The following is a 22629-nucleotide window of genomic DNA, read 5'->3' on the forward strand; positions in this document are numbered from 1 at the left end:
GGGGAGAGGCTAGTGCCACCAAAAGAAGAATTTATTACTAACAGTTCCTGAGAGAAGGGGACATGCCGCCATGCAGAGTCACATGGGGAAGCACTAGGTTTGGTCGGGAGAGAGAAATAGAAAGGAGGGGAGAGCCTTTATCATGTTCCAGGGAAAGGCAAGGCGGGGAAGGCTAAACAGCATTGTTTAGTTTGAATAATGTCAATGAGCTCTGAGCTATAGGGATGGTCCCTAGTTGTCTAGAACCTGGCCCTGGGCTGGTTTAGGGAGTGGAAAATATTGGTCTGGTGTGTGAGAGTTAGAGAAAGAAAGTAGTTGGAGATTTGGATTGGTTGAAGGGTTTGTTTGTTAGAGAGAGGGTCTTGCTGTGTCATCCAGGCTGGTCTTGAATCCCTGCTTTCAAGTGATCTCAAGTAATCCTCCTGCCTCAGCCTCCCAAAGTGTTAGTATCACAGGTATGAGCCCCCACACCTGGCCTGGGTAGAGGGTTTGTTGTGTGATTTTTTTTTTTTTTTTTTTTTTTTTGCGTCTGTGAAAGTGGATTACAGAGGAGATGTAAACCACTTTGTTTGGCCCTGTGATTAATGGATGCCAAATAGATAAAAACACAATCTAAGAAAACACAGAACAGTATTATGGGAAGGCCTTTCTGAGGAGCAACATTTAAGAGAAGACCTTAGAAGCTATAAAGGAGCCAGCCATGCAAAGAGCCTGGAATAGGAGATACAAGTGGAGGGAACAGCAATTGCAGAAGCCCTAGCACAGAATGGAGCTGGAGCGGTGGGCAAAGGACAGATCACACAGGCCTTATGGGCTTCCCAGCTACAAAGATTTTTGCCAAGGGAGTGACATAATCAGGTTTGTATTTTTCTTCTTCTTCCTTTTTTTTTTCTTTCAGAGACAGGGTCTTGCTTTGTCACCCAGGTTGGAGTGCGTGGCCCAATCTTGGCTCATTGCAACCTCCACCTCCTGGGCTCAGGTGATCCTCGCACCTCACCCTCCCAAACAGCTGGGACTACAGGTGTGAGCCACAACACCCGGCTAATTTTTGTATTTTTTTTTTTTTTTTTTTTTTTTTTTTGAGGCGGAGTCTCGCTCTGTCGCCCAGGCTGGAGTGCAGTGGCGCGATCTCGGCTCACTGCAAGCTCCGCCTCCCGGGTTCCCGCCATTCTCCTGCCTCAGCCTCCCGAGTAGCTGGGACTACAGGCGCCGCCACCACACCCGGCTAATTTTTTTGTATTTTTAGTGGAGACGGGGTTTCATTGTGTTAGCCAGGATGGTCTCGATCTCCTGACCTCGTGATCCGCCCGTCTCGGCCTCCCAAAGTGCTGGGATTACAGGCTTGAGCCACCGCGCCCGGCCAATTTTTGTATTTTTTGTAGAGAGAAGGTTTCACTATATTGCCCAGGCTGGTCTCAAACTCCTGAACTCCAGCAGTCCACCTGCCAGTCCACCTGCCTCAGCCCCCCCTAAAATGCTGCGATTACAGGCGTGAGCCACCATGCCTAGCCCAGGTTTATATTTTTATTTTTTCTCTTTTTTACCTGAGACTTAATCAGGTATGTATTTTTATTTTTTGTTTTTTTGGGTTTTTTTTTGAGACGGAGTCTCGCTCTGTCGCCCAGGCTGGAGTGCAGTGGCCGGATCTCAGCTCACTGCAAGCTCCGCCTCCTGGGTTCACGCCATTCTCTTGCCTCAGCCTCCCGAGTAGCTGGGACCACAGGCGCCCGCCACCTCGCCCGGCTAGTTTTTTGTATTTTTTTTAGTAGAGACGGGGTTTCACCGTGTTAGCCAGGATGGTCTCCATCTCCTGACCTCGTGATCCGCCCGTCTCGGCCTCCCAAAGTGCTGGGATTACAGGCTTGAGCCACCGCGCCCGGCCAATTTTTGTATTTTTTGTAGAGAGAAGGTTTCACTATATTGCCCAGGCTGGTCTCAAACTCCTGAACTCCAGCAGTCCACCTGCCAGTCCACCTGCCTCAGCCCCCCCTAAAATGCTGCGATTACAGGCGTGAGCCACCATGCCTAGCCCAGGTTTATATTTTTATTTTTTCTCTTTTTTACCTGAGACTTAATCAGGTATGTATTTTTAAAGTATCATAGCTTACTTTGGCTGAGAGAGTAGGTGGAGGTAGGGTTGGAGGGTAAGACTGGAAGCTGGAGAACGGTTAGAAGACTGTTACAGTTCATGAAAAGTAGTTGCTTCTCTTGTGCCATCAGCAAAATGTAGGTTTTGAGTGTTTTATTTTCCAGGCAATGGTCACAGACTTGCATTAATTCACATCCATTGTAACATAGTTGGCTAATAGGTAATGAACAATTTTTTTTTTCAACAAATGTTATATCCTTCTGTTGACATCTTTGGTTCTGTGTTCCACCAGCTGAATGAAACACTGCCTTCAAACTTTGAAAGCGCAATAAATGCATCAATTCAATGCAACAAATATTTTTGAGCTCCTGACATGTGTAACCTGTGTTAAGATTTGGATATTCGGGCCGGGCACAGTGGCTCACGCCTGTAATCCCAGCACTTTGGGAGGCCAAGGTGAGTGCATCACCTGAGGTCAGAAGTTTGAGACCAGCCTAACCAACATGGCGAAACCCTGTCTCTACTAAAAATACAAAAATTAGCTGGACACGGTGGTGTGTGCCTGTAGTCGCAGCTACTCAGGAGGCTGAGGCAGAATTGCTTGAACACGGGAAGCAGAGGTTGCAGTGAGCTGAGATTGCACTGCTGCCCTCCAGCCTGGGCAACAGAGCGAGACTCTATCTCAAAAAAAAAAAAAAAAAAAAGATTTGGATATTCAAAAATAAGTGATACTTGGTTCCAGCTCTCTAGGAAATCACAGTCTGAGAACCAGCAAGCAGCCTGCCAAGGGTGAGCAGATCAGTTCCAAGATGGTCCTTTGCTTTCCCCGTGGACGTGGAATAACCCTGCAGAGCCCTGGGAGTAGAATGGTTCCATAGACCCTACAGGGGCTGCAGAGAGAAGAAAAATCAGAAAGATTCAATGTCAGACATGAAAAGAGAATTTTTATCTTCAACTTCATTTAAGCCCTGCAGCCCTACCCCAGGAGTTAGGGCCCTGGTAACTGATTAGCTAGTGGGATATTTTTTTTACTTCCTGAGAGCTGGAATGCATAAGTCAGTTTAAAAAAAAAAAAAAAAAAAAAAAAAAAAAAAAAAAAAAAAAGAGGTCCTCTGGCTTCAAGGAGGGTTTAGAGTCAGTTCATTCATTAAAAAATGGCTTCTATACCAGATGCAGTGGCTCACACCTGTAATTCTAGCACTTTGGGAGGCCAAGCCGAAAGAATTGCTTGAGGCCAGGAGATAGAGACCAGCCTAGGCAACATAGCAAGACCCCATCTCTACCAAAAAGCAAAATATTTCCCACAATGGAATACCACTCCCCTTTCCTTGTCAAATAAAAACAACTTCCACAAATCATGACATTTAAAATTACTTTAAATGGCTGGACACAATGTAATGCCTATAATCCCAGCACTTTGGGAGGTTGAAGTGGGAGGATCGCTTGAGCCCAGGAGTTCAAGACCAGCCTGGGCAACATAATGGGGCCCTCTCTGCAAAAATTTTGAAAATTAGCCAAGCGTGGTGGCATGCACCTGCAGTCTCAGCTACTTGGGAGACTAAGGTGGGAGGATTGCTTGAGCCCAGGAGTTCCAGGCTGCAGTGGGCTAGGATGGTGCCACTGCACTCCACCCTGGGTGATAGAGCCAGACCCCGTTTAAAAAAAAAAAAAAAAAAAAGATTCCATTTAATTGTTCTGAGGGCACTAGTATTTTTTAAAGGTGCTTTCTAGATGATTCTAATGCACAGTCAAGATTGGAAACTACTGGTCTTGCTAGCCCCTTAAAGAGCTGCACTTGGAGCCATGGAGCAAACCATAGAGTCAAAATATAGCAACTTGTTTCCACAGATTAGATAGGGTTTCCTAACCATGCACTCCCATAGTTGCCTTTACTTTTCCTTCATAGAATTTAAAGAGTTTGGCCGGGCACAGTGGCTCACGCCTGTAATCCCAACACTTCGGGAGGCAGAGGCAGGCGGATCACTTGAGGTCAGGAGTTCAAGGCCAGCCTGGCCAACATAGTGAAACCTCATCTTTACTAAAAATATAAAAATTAACCGGGTGTGGTGGCGGACGCCTGTAGTCCCAGCTACTTGGGAGGCTGAGACAGGAGAATCACTTGAACCCAGGAGGTGAAGGTTGCAGTGAGCCAAGATCATGCAACTGCACTCCAGCCTGAGTAACAGAGCAAGACTCCATCTCAATAAAAAATAAAAATAAAATAAAAAGAGTCCGTGGTGGGGCATGGTGGATCACACCTGTAATCCCAGCACTTTGGGAGGCCAAGGCAGGAGGATCGCTTGAATCCGGGAGTTTGAGACCAATCTGGGCAACATAGTGAGACTCCATCTCAAAAAGAAAAGTCTGTAATTTTGTGTGTGTGTGTGTGTGTGTGTGTGTGTGTGTGTGTGTGTGTGTAAGGTTGCTTACTAATGTAATTCTCCCCATTCGAGTAGAAGCTTCACAACCTCTAGGCACCTGAGTACTAATGCATAGCACTGTGGTTAAGAACACAACTTCTAGGGTCAGTCTGCGTTTGGAATCCCAATTTCATCACTTGCTAGCTGTGAGACCTTGGATAAATTTTGTAACCATTATAGGCAGGGGATCATCACACACCGGGGCCTGTCGGCGGGTGGGGGGCAAGGGGAGGGAGAGCAATAGGACAAATACCTAATGCATGTAGGGCTTAAAACCTAGATTACAGGTTGATAGATGCAGCAAACCACCATGGCACATGTATACCTATGTAACAAACCTGCACATTCTGCACATGTATCCCAGAGCTTAAACTAGAAATAAAAAATAAAAGGTCATAAAAAAAATTTGTAACCATCTGTTTCTCAGTTTCCTCAACTGCAAAATGGAGATTGTTGCAAAATTAGGGTGGTTATGAGAATTATATGAGATGTGATGATTCTAAAATATGTCTGCAAATTCTTCAGTGCTGGCCGGGTGCGGTGGCTCATGCCTGTAATCCCAGCACTTTGGGAGGCCAAGGCGGGTGGATCATGAGGTCAGGACATCCAGACTAGCCTGGCCAACATGGTGAAACTCCATCTCTACTAAAAATACAAAAATTAGCCAGGCATAGTGGCAGATGCCTATAGTCCCAGCTACTCAGGAAGCTGAGGCAGGAGAATCGCTTGAACCCAGGAGGCGGAGGTTGCAGTGAGCCAAGATTATGCCACTGCACTCCAGCCTGGGCAACGGAGTGAGACTCCATTAAAAAAAAAAAAAAAATTCTTTAGTGCTTTTCCCCCCAAAATATGGACCTGAATATCCCTTGAATATGAGTGGACTTAGTGACTAATAAAGAGAATATTACAGATGTGATCATGTCTTTGAGATTAGGATATAAAAGCCACTGTGGCTTTGGAATACTTGCTGTGGGGAAGTCAGCTGCCCTGCTGTGAAGACAGTCAATCAGCCTATGGAGAGGCTCATGTGGTGAGGAACTGAGGCCTCCTGCCAATAGCCCTTTGAGGGGGGCCCTCTTAGAAGTGTACCCTCCAGGCTGGGTGCAGTGACTCACGCCTGTAATCCCAGCACTTTGGGAGGCTGAGGCAGGCAGATCACCTGAGGCCGGGAGTTCAAGACCAGCCTGACCAACATGGAGAAATCCTGTCTCTACTAAAAATACAAAATTAGCCAGGTGTGGTGGCACATGCCTGTAATCCCAGCTATTCAGGAGGCTGAGGCAGGAGAACCACTTGAATCTGGGAGGCAGAGGTTTTGGTGAGCCAAGATCGCCCCATTGAACTCTAGCCTAGGCAACAAGAGCAAAACTCCATCTCAAAAAAAAAAAAGTTGGGGGGACCCTCCAGTCCCAGTCAGGCATTCAGATGACAGCAATCCCTGCTGACATCCTGACAGCAACCTCCTGAGAGACCCTGAACCAGAACCAACCTGCTAAAGCACTCCAGAATTCCTTACACATAGAAGCTTAGGTCATAAATGCTTGTTGTTAAGTCATTACATTTTAGGGTAATTTGTTGCTCAGAAATCGATAACTAATACAAGATGATAATGTAAAAGTACTTAAAACATAAACAGAAAGCACTCAGTAAATGTTGATCAACTGTTGTTACTGCAGTGTTCCACTTTGTATCCTTAGCACCTAATACTTGACACCCAGTAGGAGCCCAATATACAGCATGCAAGAAAGAATAAATGAATGTACACACAAAGTAAGAGGGAAGGATTGAGGCAATGGTCCATGGTAGTTGTTTCTGAAGTTATTCGAGCAAGGACATTTTCTTTTTTTTTTTTTGAGACAGAATCTCCCTCTGTTGCCCAGGCTGGAGTGCAGTGGCGTAATCTCGGCTCACTGCAACCTCCGCCTTCTGGGTTCAAGTGATTCTTCTGCCTCAGCCTCCCGAGTAGCTGGGATTACAGGCATGCGCCACCACACACAGGTGCGTGCCACCACACCTGGTTAATTTTTTATTCTTTAGGAGAGACAGGATTTCACCATATTGGCCAGGCTGGTCTCAAACTCCTGACCTCGTGATCTGCCCGCCTTGGCCTCCCAAAGTGCTGGGATTACAGGCGTGAGCCACCATGCCTGGCCGAGCAAGGACATTTTCAAACAAAATCTTACCTCTTGTTATTGGCCAGAGTTGACTCAAGAAAAGAAAACTTGGTATTTCAAATGGATAGAATGTAATACTAGGAATTGGTTACATAGACAATGGAAGTCCTAGGAAGCCAAATAGAGAAGTGTGAGGAAATTTAGAGATTAGGGACAAGCACAGTGGCTCACGGCTGTAATCCCAGCACTTTGGGAGGCTGGCGTGGGAAGATTGCCTGAGCCCAGAACCTTGAGACCAGCCTGGGCAATACAGTGAGACTCCATCTGTATATAAAGAGAAATTTTTTTGGCCAGGTGTGGTGGCTCACGCCAGTAATCCCAGTACTTTGGGAGGCCGAGGAAGGTGGATCACTTGAGGTCAGGAGTTTAAGACCTGCCTGGCCAACATGGCAAAACCCTGTCTCTACTAAAACTACAAAAATTAGCTGGGCGTGGTGGCACACACCTGTAGTCCCAGCTACTTGGGAGGCTGAGGCAGGAGAATCACTTGAACCCAGGAGGCAGAGGTTGCAGTGCGCAGAGATTGCACTGCTGCACTCCAGCCTGGGCAACACGGAGAGATTCTGTCTCGAAAACAAAAGAAAAAAGAAAGAAAGAAAGAAAAAAAAATTAATTAAAAAAAAAAAAATAGGAGGGCCAGGCGCAGTGGCTCACGCCTGTAATCCCAGCATTTTGGGAGGCCAAGGCGAGCAGATCACCTGAGGTCAGAAGTTCAAGACCAGCCTGACCAACATAGAGAAACCCCCATCTCTACTAAAAATACAAAATTAGTCTGGTATGGTGGCACATGCCCGTAATCCTAACTACTCAAGAGGCTGAGGCAGGAGAATCGCTTGAACCCGGGAGGCGGAGGTTGCAGTGAGCCAAGATCGCACCACTGCACACTAGCCTGGGCAACAAGAGTGACACTTCATCTCAAAAAACAAAAAACAAAAAAAGGAAACCTATAGATTAGCTATAGCAAGATCCTGAATTATTCCTAGAGCAGGAGGGGCAATGAGAAGAGGTTGAACTGCCAGAGTATAGACGCTGGCCAAGCTGGCCCAGAAGAGGGTTGTTGGGCCAGAGCCATGAAAGAGAAGCCATCTGAGGCAGAGACAGAAACATCTTGCCTTCTTCCTTTCTCTTACCTTTTCTTTTCCACCAGTGCATCCCACTGGGCAAAACTCCCTAGAAGCCAGCTAGCAAGGGAGCCTGGGAGATGAGTGAAACATGTGAAATATGAAATAGAGGAGAGCAGGAGAAGGGTGAGGAGTGAGTCTTAGTGGAAAATATATGTACATAATTAATATATGTAATTAGATACATATGTCCATGTATATGTGTATATGGATATAGAAATATGCAGATAGAGGAAATGATAAAGCAGATGTGGAAAATGACCAGCACACACCAATAACAAAAACAGATAAAAGCATTATTTATTTTATAAGTTTAAATGGAAAGCATTTATACTTTTGGCACATATGACAAGAGCACTTGTCAATATATTAGTAGTCTCCAGCATGAATTTAATATGTTGCATATTTGAATGTGTATATTGTTTTTATTTAGTTTTGTTTTGTTTGTTTGTTTTTGAAACAGAGCCTCACTCTGGCACCCAGGCTGGAGTGCAGTAGCGTGATCTTGGCTCACTGCAACCTTCACCTCCCAGGCCCAAGCAATTCTTGTGCATCAGCCTCCCAAGTAGCTGGGTTTACAGGTGTGCACCACCACCTCCGGCTAATTTTTGTAGTTTTTAGTAAAGATGGGGTTTCACCACATTGGCCAGGCTGGTCTCAAACTCCTGACCTCAAGTGATTTGCCTGCTTCAGCCTTTGTTTTTATTTTTAATTTGTAAATGAAATCTTTCATTTGGGTAACTGTAAATCTATGTGATCAAACAAAACATCTTATTTTATTTCTTTTTTGAGGCTAGTTAAGTGAAGCAGTGGGGATAAACACTTTTACTCTCAAAAGATGTTTTATGGGTTATTTATTTATTTATTTATTTATTTATTTATTTATTTTTTGAGACAAGAGTCTTACTCTACCAGGCTAGAGTGCAGTGGTATTCTCTCAGGTTACTGCAACTTCCTCCTGCTGGGCTCAAGTGATCCTCCCACATCAGCCTCCCAAGTAGCTGAGAATACAAGTGTGTGCTGCCACGCTCAGCTAATTTTTGTATTTTTTGTAGAGACGGGAATCTTATCATGTTGGCCAGGCTGATCTTGAACTCTTGGACTCAAGCCATCTGCCCGCCTAGGCTTCCCAAAGTCCTGGGATTATAGGTGTGAGCCACTGCATCCAATCCAAAAATGTTATTTTTCTTTTGCCATAAATGACTATACTAAGATCCTTGGCTGGGCCCGGTGGCTCACACCTGTAATCCCAGCACTTTGGGAGGCAAAGGTGGGCAGATCGCCTGAGGTCAGGAGTTTGAGACCAGCCTGGCCAACATGGTGAAACCCCATCTCTACTAAAAATATAAAAATTATCCGGGCGTGGTGGCCGGTGCCTGTAGTCTCAGCTACTTGGGAGGCTGAGACAGGAGAATACTTGAACCTGGGAGGTGGAGGTTGCAGTGGGCCGAGACCACTCCATTACACTCCAGCCTAGGCAACAGGAGCAAAACTCTGTCTCAAAAAAAAAAAAAAAAAAAAAAAAAGTCCTTGATGAAATTTTAAGAAACTCTTGATTAAAATAATATTATTTTATACATTTTAAATTTCTGTTTTTTAAAATACTACTGTGATTGTGTAAGAGAACAACCTTGCTTTTTAGGCACTACATACTAAAGTGGTTAGGGGTAAAGGGGCATCATTTACTATACATGTCAAATTGTTCAGAAAAGAATTATATATATATATATGAAGAGAGAGAAAAAAACAATACAGCAAATATGGTAAATATTAATTTTGGGGGAATCTGGGTGAAGAGAATTTTTTTTTTTTCTTTTTCTGAGACTGGGTCTCACTCTGTCACCCAGGCTGGAGCATGGTGGCATGATCATGGCTCATTGCAGGCTCAACCTCCCAGGCTCTAGTTACCCTCCCACCTTAGCCTCTCAGGTAGCTGGGACCACAGGTCCATGCTACCATGCTCAGCAAACTTTTTATATTTTATAGAGATAAGAACTCCCTATGTTGTCCAGGCTGGTCTCAAACTCCTGGGTTCAAGCGATCCTCCCACCCCAGCCTCCCAAAGTTCTGGGGTTACAGATGTGAGCCACCACACCTGGCTGGTGATTATTTATAGTATTCTTGCAACATTGACCGAAGTCTGAAATTCTTTCAAAATTAAAAGTTAGGCCGGACTTGGTAGCTCATACCTTTAATCCCAGCACTTTAGAAGGCTAAAGCAGGTGGATCACTTGAGGTCAGGAGTTCAAGACCAGCCTGGATAACATGGCAAAACCCTCTCTCTTGCACAAATTAGCTGCACATGGTGGTGTGTCCCTGTAATCCCAGCTACTCGGGAGGCTGATGTGGGAGAATTGCTTGAGGCTACAGTGAAACTCCGTCTCAAAAAAAAAAAAAAAGGATGATGAGGTTTCGCTATGTTGGCAAAGCTGTTGAATTCCTGGCCTCAAGTGATCTGCCCACCTCAGCTTCCCAAAGTGCTGGGATTATAGTTGTGAGTTACCATGCCTGGCCAAATCTAAATTTCTTTCTTTTTTTTTTTTTTTGAGACGGAGTCTTGCTCTGTCACCCAGGCTGGAGTGCAGTGGCGCGATCTCGGCTCACTGCAAGCTCCGCCTCCCAGGTTCGTTATTTTTAGAATAAACTAAAAATTTATCTCTCATCCATGTCTCCAATCACCAATAACTCATCACCAATAACTAGCCTTTATTACTTGTTCTTATGTAACTTTCCAGAGTTTCTTTATGCCTGTGCTTATCAGCAAATACATATTCTTTTTATTTTTTATTTTATTTTTGTTTAGAGATAGGGTCTTGCTCTGTCATCCAGGTTGAAGTGCAATGGGGCAATCATAGCTCACTGAAGCCTTGAACTTTTGGGCTCAAGCAATCCTCCTGCCTTACCCTAGGAGTACAGGCACACACCACCACACCTGGGTAATATTTTGTTTGTTTGTTTGTTTAGAGATGGGGGTCTCCCTATGTCAGGCTTAATTTTATTTCTTTAAATCCCCACATAAGGACATGTTTAAGGTCTGCCTTTTTTTTTTTTTTTTTTTTTTTTTTTGAGATGGAATCTGGCTCTGTCGCCCAGGCTAGAGCGCAGTGGTGCAATCTAGGCTCACTGCAACTTCTGCCTCCCAGGATCAAGTGATTCTCCTGCCTCAGCCTCCCAAGGAGATGGGATTACAGGTGCGTGCCACCACGCCTGGCTAATTTTTGTATTTTTAGTTGAGACAGGGGTTTCACCATGTTGGCCAGGCTGGTCTCAAACTCCTGACCTCAAGTGATCCACCTGCCTCAGCCTCCCAAAGTGCTGGGATTTACAGGCGTGAACCACTGAGCCCAGCCTAATTTTTTTTTTTTTTTTTAATAGAGACAGCATCTTACCATGTGGGCCAGGTTGGTCTTGAACTCTTGCCTCAAGCAATCCTCCCACCTCTGCCCCTCAAAGTGCTAGGATTACAGGTGTGAGCCACCTCGCCCAGGCTGCTTCTCTTTTTTCAGGCTAAATAACATTCCATTGCATGCACATACCACATTTTGTTTATCCATTCATCCACAGATGGACATTTGGTTTGCTTCCATTTCTTTCTTGACTATTGTGAATAGGCAAGAACTTGACAACTCTATGAGGTTAGGTAAAAACTAAACCTGAGAGAATTAAAGTAATACTCAAGAGTACACACAGCTGGTCATCATCAGATCTAGGATTAGATTCCAGAAGTTGTGTCTCTTCTTCTCTGCTATATCACCTCCTAGTTAATCACAGGTGCTCTACTTTTCAGTACTATCTACATGAGGGGCCCTCTCTCACATGATGTTAGTAAACAGATAAATAGGTACAGTTGCCATGGAAGGCAATTTGGCAATGTTTGTCAAAATGATATATGTACATCTGCAATTATAGTGCACTTAATACTGAACTGTACATATAAAAATGGTTAAGATAGTAAATTTTGTGATACATGTTTTTTTACCACAATGTAAAACAAATCATTTTTTAAATGACATATAGACATACCCTTTGACTCAACATTGTAACTAGATATATATCCTATTAATATATACATGTGTGGAAAATGATGTGTCTTCAAGAATATTAATTGCAATATTTTTGTATTAACAAATGGTTAGACTCACATGTTCATCAGAAGGAGGCCAGTGAAATAAATTATGCTCCACTATACAATGGAATACCGGTCAGTCCTTTAAAAGGAAGATATTTACACTGACAGGGAAAATTGCCTTGATATATTGGAAAGTGTAAAAGGCAAGCAATTGTGTAAAATACAAGTGGGAGGTAGTGGGTAGGAGGAGAGGGGAAGAAAAATTATATATATATTTGCTTGTATATCGATAGGCTATCTCTGAAAAGAAACCCAAGAAATTCATAACATTAGGCTGAGCCCAGTGGCTCACACCTTTAATCCCAGCAAAAGCTTTGGAAGGCTAAGGCAGGAGGGTTGCTTGGGCCCAGGAATTTGGGGCTGTGCTCTATGACCATGCCTGTGAATAGCCACTGCATTCCAGCCTGGGCAACACAGTGAAACCCTGTCTCTAAAAAACAAACAAAAAGTTTTACTTGTTTTTTTATTTTATTTTAACCTTCCAAATTCTTGAAGGCGCCCTATTTTAACCTTCCAAATGCTTAAAGTTATTTGTGACCACCACCCGCCCCCCTGCAACCCCCACCACCCCCACCCCTGGCTCCCAGCCTTCCCTTTTACCGGCGGAACAGCACCAACCTTTAACCTTCTCTCATATACCAATATAGCACCTGTTCAATCATTCTGACTTCTCTGAGCTCTCCAAATCTTTCTTAAAATGTAGATTTACAATTGGTTCATGATATTTTAGTAAGGATTAGACATATCAAATACTGTAGAAGGATTACTGATTGACTACATTTACACGTGTCCTCTCCCATTAAGACTTTCTCATGTTAGCTTTTCCAAGAATACTTTTTTTTTTTTTTCTCTGAGACAAGGTCTCACTCTGTCACCCAGGATGGAGTGCAGTGGCACGATCTCAGCTCACTGCAACCTCCACCTCCTCAAGCTCAAGTGATCCTCCCACTTCAGCCTCCCAAGTATTTGGGAATACAGGTACACGCCACTACACCTGGCTAATATTTTGTATTTTTATTAGAGACAGGGTTTCACCACATTGCCCGGGCTGATCTTGAACTCCTAGGCTCAAGTCATCTACCCGCCTTGGCCCCACAAAGTGATAGGATTACAGGTATAAGCCACCATGCCTGGCCAATATCTCTGTTCTGAACCATCTTTATGGGAACGAAATAATGTGGCTGATGTCAATTAAGGTGTGGCCCACATCCCAGAGTTGATATGGCTTGTTTGTTTCTAATTTTTTTCTTTTTAGATGGAGTCTCCCTCTGTTGCCCAGGCTGGAGTGCAGTGGTGTGATCCTCCTGCCTCAGCCTCCTGAGTAGCTGGGATTACAGGCACCCACCACCAAGCCTGGCTATTTCTTTTTTTTTTGTATTTTAAGAAGAGGTAGGGGTTTCACCATGTTGGCCAGGGTAGTCTTGAACTCCTGGCCTCAAGTGATCCACCCGTCTCGGCCTTCCAAAGTGTTAGGATTATAGGCGTGAACCATCGCGCCCGGCCAGTTGTTTCTAATTGGAAAAATACGGAACGCTTCATGAATTTGCATGTCATCCTTGTGCAGGGGCCATGCTAATCTTCTTTGCATCGTTCCAATTTTAGTATATGTGCTGCCAAAGCGAGCACCAGAGCTGATGTTTTTTACGACAAAAAGAGATCCATGGATTGCAGACCCACCCATCTGTGGCATGGGGAATGCTGCCAGGATACCCTCCTTTAACAGAACCCAAAGGTGAAGAGGTGAGAGACGAACAGTGGCCCCACGTCACTGGGGAATGACAGACCAATTTAGTCAATTCGGCAGAATATTCAGTCAATCCATATATCTGATACACTAATGATCTGCAATGCATACTGAACACCGTGTCTCAGACCAGAGTTTTCAAACTACAGTACTGCCTAACTAAAAAGGGGTTTTCTCTGCCAGTCTATTAATTTACTGAGTGTTCAAGACTTTAGTTATAAAGATGAGGGATGGAGGCAGCCCCACCCATCAGCAGCCAATCAAGAGACATTTTTCTGAGAACAAAGGTGAAAGAAGGTCAATGGAGGAGCTGGTACCCAGTTCCAGATTCTAGAGGTCACAACCACTTTCAATTGTTTCCTCCCAGAAGCCCTTGTTTTCTGACCCCTGGATGGCCTTGCTGTTTTACCAACAGATAGAAACCTAGGTGGATTGAATTAATTTTGCTAGCATCAATCCATCAATCACAGGCTTGTTAAATATTAATGCATCAGGCCAAAATGACCTCAGGTTCTCCAAGAGGTATCCAGGTAACATAATTCAACTGCATTAGCAACTAGATCTAACCTAAATACAAACACACACACACAGACACATAGACACACACACACACACAGAGAGAGAGAGAGAGAGAGCGCTACATTGCCGGAGGATTAATCGTGTTAGGGCAATAAGATTATTTTATCCTATTTTTCAAAATACTGCTTTTGAATTTTTTTTTTAAAATGGGGTTTTAGTAAATATAGATCACCTCTAAGTATTGTGTGATTAATTTGTATCTTAAAACTCCATGAAGAAGAAACAACTATTCTATAAAGGATTTTTTTTAATTTCAGTGCATCAATGTAACATGTAGCCATTAAGATATCAGTAGACTGGTGAGTGACCCAGAAAATATTCAGGACATATTGTAAAATGAAAAAACAGTGGGTACCATACAATGCTATTAAATATATAATATTTTCTTCTTCTTTTTTTCGAGGTGAAATTTCGCTCTTGTCACCCAGGCTGGAGTGCAATGGCTCACTCTCAGCTCACTGCTACCTTCGCCTCCCAGGTTCAACTTATTCTCCTGCCTCAGCCTCCCCGGTAACTGGGATTACAGGCACTTGCCACCACACCCAGCTAATTTTTGTATGTTTAGTAGAGACGGAGTTTCACCATGTTGGCCAGGCTGGTCTTGAACTCCTGACATCAGGTGATTTACCCACCTCAGCCTCCCAAAGTGCTGGGATTACAGGCATGAGCCACCATGCCCAGTCCCATCTCTTCTATTTTAAAGACCTTGGGCAACATGGTGAAAACCTGTCTCTACCAAAATACAAAAATAGCTGGGTGTGATGGTGTATGTCTGTAGTCCCAGCTACTTGGGGAGCTGAGGCAGGAGGATCCCTTGAGCCCAGGAGGTCAGCACTGCAGTGAGACAAAATCTCGCCACTGCACTCCAGCCTAGGTGACAGAGTGAGAACCTGTGTCAAAAAAAATAAAATAAAAAATTAGCTGGGCATGGTGGCACATGCCTATAGTCCCAGCTACTAGGGAGGCTGAAGTTAGGAGGACTGCTTAAACCCAGGAGGTTGTGGCTGCAGAGAGCCATGATCGTGCCACTGCACTTCAGCCCAGGTAACAGAACAAGATCCTATCTCAAAAAAACAAATAAAAATAAAATGGGGTACTCCTGTTCAAGGTTACTTCTTCAGAACTAAGTTCCCTCCTTATTCACTCACCCCCACGTCCACAACATGCCTTTTTGCTATCTTCCTGTCTGCATCTAAATAAGAATGCCAGATTCAGCAACCCTATATCAATTGCAATATTTGAGACATAAGTATATTGAAATAATTATTTGGTTTTTGTATATTTGTTGTGTTGTTGTTTGAGACAGAGTCTCACTATTTTGCCCAGACTGGAGTGCAGTAGCATGATCTCAGCTCACTGCAGCTTCTACCTCCCAGGTTCGAGCAATATTTGTGCCTCAGCCTCACAAGTAGCTGGGATTATAGGCGTGCACCACCAAACACAACTGATTTTTGTATTTTTAGTAGAGACAAGGTTTCACCATGTTGGCCACATGGTGGTTTTAAACTCCTGACCTCAAGTGATCCACCCGTCTCGCCTCCCAAAGTGCTGGGATTACAGGCATGAGCCACTGCACCAGCCTAAAAAATTTATTTGTTATTTACCTGGAATTCAAATATAACCAAGTGTCTTGTATTTTAGGCAACCCTATATATGTAGATTCTCAGCTGTCTTTCATTCTAAGAAAATACCAAAATTCATCTTCATTCCCACCTCCAACTATTCATCACTCAGCCACCCAGAAGATACCTATCATGCCTACCATACCGTATCTCCTGTTGCCCTTGACAGCCCTGTTCGGGCCTGGAGTGATCTGGCCTCCTTTTCTCCCCACCACCTTCACAGCTGATTGGAGGCTGGCCTAGGGGATTACTAGAACCTCCATCTCAGAACTCAGCGCCTATTCACTAGTCAGCCAAATTCCAGCTGCCCCTGAGTTGCAGCAGCGTCAGTGCACTAGGAGACCCCTGGTCATAGGAGATTCCGCACCATCACCCTTGGTTACCCTCCAAAAGTGTCAAATGCAGCCTCTGCCTAACAGTGCCAGCGCTCCTCCCCATAGCCTTGATGCTCACAGCCCCCTGGGAAAGGAACCTAGTCCCGGGCTCACTGCCACTGTCAGTGAGGTGGGGAATGTGTAATATCTCAGGAAGAACTGGGGCATGGTAGATATTCCTGGAACACTGAGGTTCATCTCGATTATATATAACTGTACTATACTTGTTTTCCACATCTGTCTCTCCTAGACTATATATTCCTTGAGAGCAAGAGCTATAACTTCTATGTCCACATGCTGAGAATGAGCACAAAGCCTGGGTAGTTTTACCACGAATGGATGAATGAATGAACCAACAAACAAACAGCCTACAATAAGGGATAACTAAGCAAACTGTGGTGCCTCAGCTATGTGGGACACTACATACCTATTTTTTTTTAAGTATATGTAGTATCTTAATACATATAAATTTTGGTCGGGCACCGTAGCTCATGCCTGTAATCCCAACACTTTGGGAGGTAGAGGTGGTGGATCATCTGAGGTCAGGAGTTCGACACCAGCCTGGCCAACATGGTGAAATCCTATCTCTACTAATAATACAAAAATTAGCTGGCCGGGCATGGTGGCTTACGCCTGTAATCCCAGCACTTTGGGAGGCTGAGGCAGGCAGATCAGGAGGTCAGGAGATCGAGACCATCCTGCCCAAAACCCTATCTCTACCAAAAATACAAAAATTAGCTGGGTGTAGTGGTATGCCCCTGTAGTCCCAGCTACTCAGGAGGCTGAGGCAGGAGAATCGCTTGAACCCGGGAGGCGGAGGTTGCAGTAAGCCAAGATGGTGCCACTGCACTCCAGCCTGGTGATAGACTGAGACTCCGTCTCAAAAAAAAAAAAAAAAAAAATTTTTGGCCGGGCACGGTGGCTTACGCCTGTAATCCCAGCACTTTGGGAGGCTGAGGCAGGCGGATCACGAGGTCAGGAGATCGAGACCATCCTGGCTAACATGGTGAAACCCCGTCTCTACTAAAAATACAAAAAAACTAGCTGGGCGAGGTGGCGGGCGCCTGTAGTCCCAGCTACTCGGGAGGCTGAGGCAGGAGAATGGAGTGAACCGGTAGGTAGAGCTTGCAATGAGCCGAGATGGCGCCACTGCACTCCAGCCTGGGCAACAGAGCGAAATTCTGTCTCAAAAAAAAAAAAAAAAATTAGCTGGGTGTGGTAGCACATGCCTATAATCCCAGCTACTCGGGAGGCTGAGGCAGGAGAATCACTTGAACCTGGGAGGCGGAGGTTGCAGTGAGCCGAGATTGCACCATTGCACTCCAGCCTGGGCAACAAGAGTGAAACTCCATCTCCAAAAAAAATAAATAAATAAATAACGAGTAGATAAAATAAAATCTGTGGTCAGACCACAATCAAGACTGGCAGAAAATTTGGAGTCGTAAATAATTTAGAGACTACCACTCAGCACAAGATTTTTCTACAAATTTGCTCAATTTCAAAAGATATATTTTTGTGCAGCTAAGAATCCAGAGGGACTTTAGCCTCTGAAGCACTGGAATAAGTAAACCTGCAGGCCTCAGAATTTGAGCTCCTTTTAAAATTGGCTCAGCACAGGTCATCAGAACCTCCTGAGACTATGTCACAGCGCATCCTTAACCTTTAAATTTAAATTAAAAAAAAAAAAAATTCCGGGTGCGGTGGCTCACGCCTGTAATCCCAGCACTTTGGGAGGCCGAGGTGGGTGGATCACCTGAGGTCAGGAGTTCGAGACCAGCCTGGCCAACATGGCAAAATCCTGTCTCTACTAAAAATACAAAAATTAGCCAGATGTGGTGGTGCACTCCTGTAGTCCCAGCCACTCAGGAGGCTGAGGCAGGAGAATTGCTTGAACCTGGGAGGTGGCAGTTGTAGTAAGCTGAGATCACGCCATTGCATTCCAGCCTGGGTGACAAAGTGAGACTCTGTCTCAAAAAATAAATAAATAAATAAATAAAATAAATAGACTCAAGCTAAAAGATTTTCCTTTTCAGAGGGCACTGTTTGCTGTCATGCTCTTCACACTGTAATGTGACAGAAATCCTATCTATTCAACACAAATTGAGAGGAATATCTAGCCATGACACAGTTTGAGCAATAAAGACCGAAAGTATGTCTTTCATTCCCCCAGATAATCCCTGTTGTCTTTTTGCATTTCATGTTTGAATTCAGACTGTATTTAAGTGCTAGCCTAGTTCACAAAACTGTAACCCCATAGATTTAGGTGAATATCTCCCCAAACTGTTTTCATCGTGATCCTTCCCTAAAACCTTTGTTAGCTCCTGGTTGCCCAATCCAAATTCGTCAACCATCACATTCCCACAGGAGATAATTTCAATCTGCCCTTCCAATCTTTTATTAATCTCTTCTGCTTTAACTGCATTTGCCTCTGGTGTTTTACTCGTGTAAACGCCTAATTCAAGTCCTCCTTCCCTTGCAAACTCCTCAGGTCCTAACAGAAGACTTTGGGAGCTCTCCTTCAAATTTCTCTGAATAGCTTTTACTCTGCAGTTTTATTTGGCCCTTACCATTTTTCTGGCTTGTATTGTTAATATCCTTTACATGTGTTCGTCTGGCATTTGGTATTCGCAAGTAGAAAATGTCATTGCTGAAGGTAGAACGAACCAGCTAGCTGATCTTCACAAGACAGGTCAACGTCCCACCTGGCAGGGTCAGAAATTCAATTTGGTACATTCCCATTACCTGAGTGGCATCTTACAATTTCCAGAAATAACACCATGCTCAGACTTAAGGGACTGAAACGTGTTAACCAAAACCTCCCAAGGATGATTTACAAACCAGAATATGTTCTTATTTTGCAGTGGGAGTAGCCATTTATATACGCTACTATCCTTCTAATGAAAACCAAATTGCAGGTAAAGACGTTTCTAGTAAGCAGAGACAAGAAAGTAGAAAGGAATTGGCTCCATAACCATGTGCCCGTGATCTATTGCTGCTGTAACAAATTACTATAACCTTAGTGGCTAACAACAAACAAATTTACTTTTTTCTTCTTCTTGTTTTCCTCAGACCTCGCAAGCCTGGATAAATTTACTCTCATATAGTCATGTAGGTTAGAAGTCTGATTTTAGTCTCACTGGACTAAAATCAAGATGTTGGTAGGGCTGTGTTCCTTTCTGGAGGCTCTCAGCTTCTTTCTTTCCCAGCTTCTCAGGCCCTCACACTCCCTAGCTCATGGTCTCTTCCCCTATCTTCAAAGCCAGCCTTGAGTCCTTCTTATTATACATCACATCTCTCCGATCTCCACTGTAACTTAATTCGCCCACTTTTAAAAACCCTTGTTATGGCCAGGTGTGGTGGCTCACACCTGTAATCCCAGTACTGTGGGAGGCGGAGGCGGGTGGATTACTTGAGTTCAGGAGTTCAAGACCAGCCTGGCCAACATGGTGAAACCCCATCTCTACTAAAAATAGAAAAATTTGCTGGGTGTGGTGGCACACACCTGTAGTCCAAGCTACTTGGGAAGCTGAGGCAGGAGAATCACTTGAACCCGAGAGGCGGAGGTTGCAGTGAGCCAAGATCATGCCACTGAACTCCAGCCTGGGCAACAGAACAAGACCCTATCTTAAAACAAACAAACAAACAAAACCCTTGTTATTAAATTATTCTTACTGGAATGATATAGGATAATCCCCTCCCCATCTTGAATTCATATATATATGTGTATATATATATAGATATATGTATATATGAATCCGCACATATATGAATCATATACATATGAATCCACAGACACATACTTGCCTTTATTTATTAATTTTAATTTTTTTTGTTTTAGAGATGAGTCTCATTATGTTCCCAGGTTAGTCTCAAACTCCTGGGCTCAAGGGATCCTCCTGCTTCAGCCTCTCAAGTAGCTGGAACTACAGGCTTAAGCCCACTGCTCTTACTTATTATTTTGCTTTGTTTTTGTTTTTTGAGACAGAGTCTCACCTTGTTACCCAGACTGGAGTGCAATCGTGCGATCTCAGCTCACTGCAACCTCCACCTCCTGGGTTCAAGCGTTTCTTGTGCCTCAGCCTCCAGAGCAGCTGGGATTGCAGGTGCACACACCACCGCGCCCGGCTAATTTTTTTGTATTTTCAGTAGAGACGGGGTTTCCCCATGTTGGCCAGGCTGGTCTTGAGCTCCTGACCTCAGATGATCCACTCGCCTCTGCCTCCCAAAGTGCTGGGATTACGGGCATAAGCCACCGTGCCCAGCCTTTGTTTATATATATATTTGGCGGGTTGAGGGGGATTGCGGAAAGGCAGGGTCTGGCTCTGTTGTCTAGGCTGGAGTGTAATGGCACCATCATAGTTGACTGCAGCCTCGATTTCCTGGGCTCTCAAGCATTCCTTCCACCTCAACCTTCAGAATAGCTGGGACTACAGGCACACACCCAGCTAATTGTTAAAAATTTTGGTAGAGACAAGATTTTGCTGTGTTGCCCAGGCTGGTCTTGAACTTCCTGAGCTCAAGTGATCCTCCCCACTCAGCCTCCCAAAGTGCCAGGATGAGCCACCACACCCAGCCGTTAATATTTATTTTTATTGCATGTATTTATGATGTACAACATGATGTTTCGATATACATATACATAATAAAAAAGATTACAGTAGTCAAGCTGATGAACATATTCGTCATCTCACATACCTACCTTTGTGTGTGTGTGTGTGTGGTAAGGTCACCTAAAATCTATCGCTTACCAGCCTTCCAGTATACAATATTATTTACTACAGTCTTCATGCTGTATATTAGATCTCTAGATTTATCATCCCATATAACTGCAGCTTTGTACCCTTTGAACCATATCTCCCCATTAAGACCACTAAGGTTCTTAAACCCGTCTGTAAAATCTCTTTACCATTGTTAGATATGAGTTCTAAATATCTCTTCGAAGAATTGATATGTCAGTATTTTCAATTCTTTGCTTTCTACTTTTAAACTTAACTTCCTCATAAAGCAACCTTTTTGGATTACCTGCTCCACCCTGACTCATTCTGATTACCTGCTCCGCCCTGACTCATTCTCCACCCTGACTCGTTCCAATTTCCTCTTCTGCCATAACCATTTTTCCCACCAATCCACTCACCCCGTCACTCTCTTTAAATTAGCCAGTCGGAATTAGTTTAGCCTGTGCTGTCTAACCCTAGCCAATAGGGGAACAACACAGCAGCAGGGGCCACCACGTGCATCAGGGATAAGAACCCCTTCCTCTCCCTTGTCCAAGTGTGCGCTCACCATTGCTCCATCTGTAAGGGTGCACCCTTCTGTAGAAGTACATTGCCTTGCTGAGAATTAAAAATAAAATTTTATATTCGAGTGCTATTTCTTTTGTGGCACCGAAACTTTATTTATAATACCATGTAAAGTAGCATATCTACATATTCTAGGAACCTCTTTGGGAGGCCATTATTCTGCCTATTACAATCAAATTTCCAAAAAGGTATTTATAGGAAACAAATATATTGAGTATGAATATTAGCACATACATAAAATAGAAAATATTACTTTTATTCCCAAATTTGGGCTCCCATCCAACTAAAGTGACAGGAATTTAGTAATCACTGTCGAGGGCACCTTATGTGGTACCTGGGGTACCAGGAGAAGAGCTCACATTTCTAGCTTGTAATGCCCAAAACTCCCAGCCTCAGGCCACGTGGTCCCTACCACTCAATAGTACTCTACTCCGTGGGGTGTAGGCTTTTTTGCCCAAGCAGAACACCATGAGGTCCTAAACACCCCAATCCTCTCTAAAGTCTTTACCCCTCCCTGGGCCCCCAAAATAATAATAAAGTTCATGAGATCCAAGACCCTTCCTTGTCTTCCCCACTCCCACTCCATTCGTCTCCCAGGCAGATACCTCTCTCTTTCTTCCCTCCCTTTCCCCACTGGTTTTACACTTCCGCAAAAGAGCAGAAGAGCACTTGGCTTTAAGCGGCTATTGGCTTTCCCTCTTACAAAATTCCTAGGAAGGGAATTACAAAAGACCTGGACACAAGGGACCCGTGTAGAGTGGGGTAAGTGGGGTTGTGTGGGGGCTGAGAAATACTGTAATGAGCAAACCACACTGCTCCAGTTAATAAATTAACATCACAAAAAACTATCCTGTCACATAAATATAGCCTACAATTTTATCTTTTTCTACCAGGATCTATTTTTGTTTTTTACATTTTTAGTAGAGACGAGGTTTCGCCATGTTGGCCAGGATGGTCTCAAACTCCTGGCCTCAAGTCATCCACCTGCCTTAGCCTCCCAAAGTACTGAGATTACAGGTGTGAGCCACCAGACCCAGCCATGATCTATTTCCATTTCGATGACTTCTTTCCTCTTCT

General features: G+C 44.1%; 1 protein-coding gene and 1 non-coding gene across 10 annotated transcripts in view; both read right to left on the reverse strand.

Annotated features, from left to right (window-relative positions):
• COMMD1 (copper metabolism domain containing 1) overlaps positions 1–22629 on the reverse strand; it is a 960866-nt gene that overhangs the window by 511985 nt on the left and 426252 nt on the right. The window contains exon 1 of one of the 9 annotated variants that reach the window (XM_050753528.1): positions 13918–13921. The exons of the other annotated variants lie outside the window; for them this stretch is intronic. The gene's annotated coding sequence lies outside the window, so the exon portion shown is untranslated. Of the gene's footprint in view, positions 1–13917; positions 13922–22629 lie in introns of those variants that run through there. 9 annotated transcript variants of the gene reach the window in all.
• On the reverse strand, positions 13453–13559 carry LOC126934605 (U6 spliceosomal RNA). Its single transcript, XR_007719057.1, has one exon. It is a non-coding gene; the product is annotated as a U6 spliceosomal RNA (small nuclear RNA).

The sequence above is a fragment of the Macaca thibetana genome, chromosome 13, assembly GCF_024542745.1.
Source record: "Macaca thibetana thibetana isolate TM-01 chromosome 13, ASM2454274v1, whole genome shotgun sequence".
NCBI lineage: Eukaryota > Metazoa > Chordata > Mammalia > Primates > Cercopithecidae > Macaca > Macaca thibetana.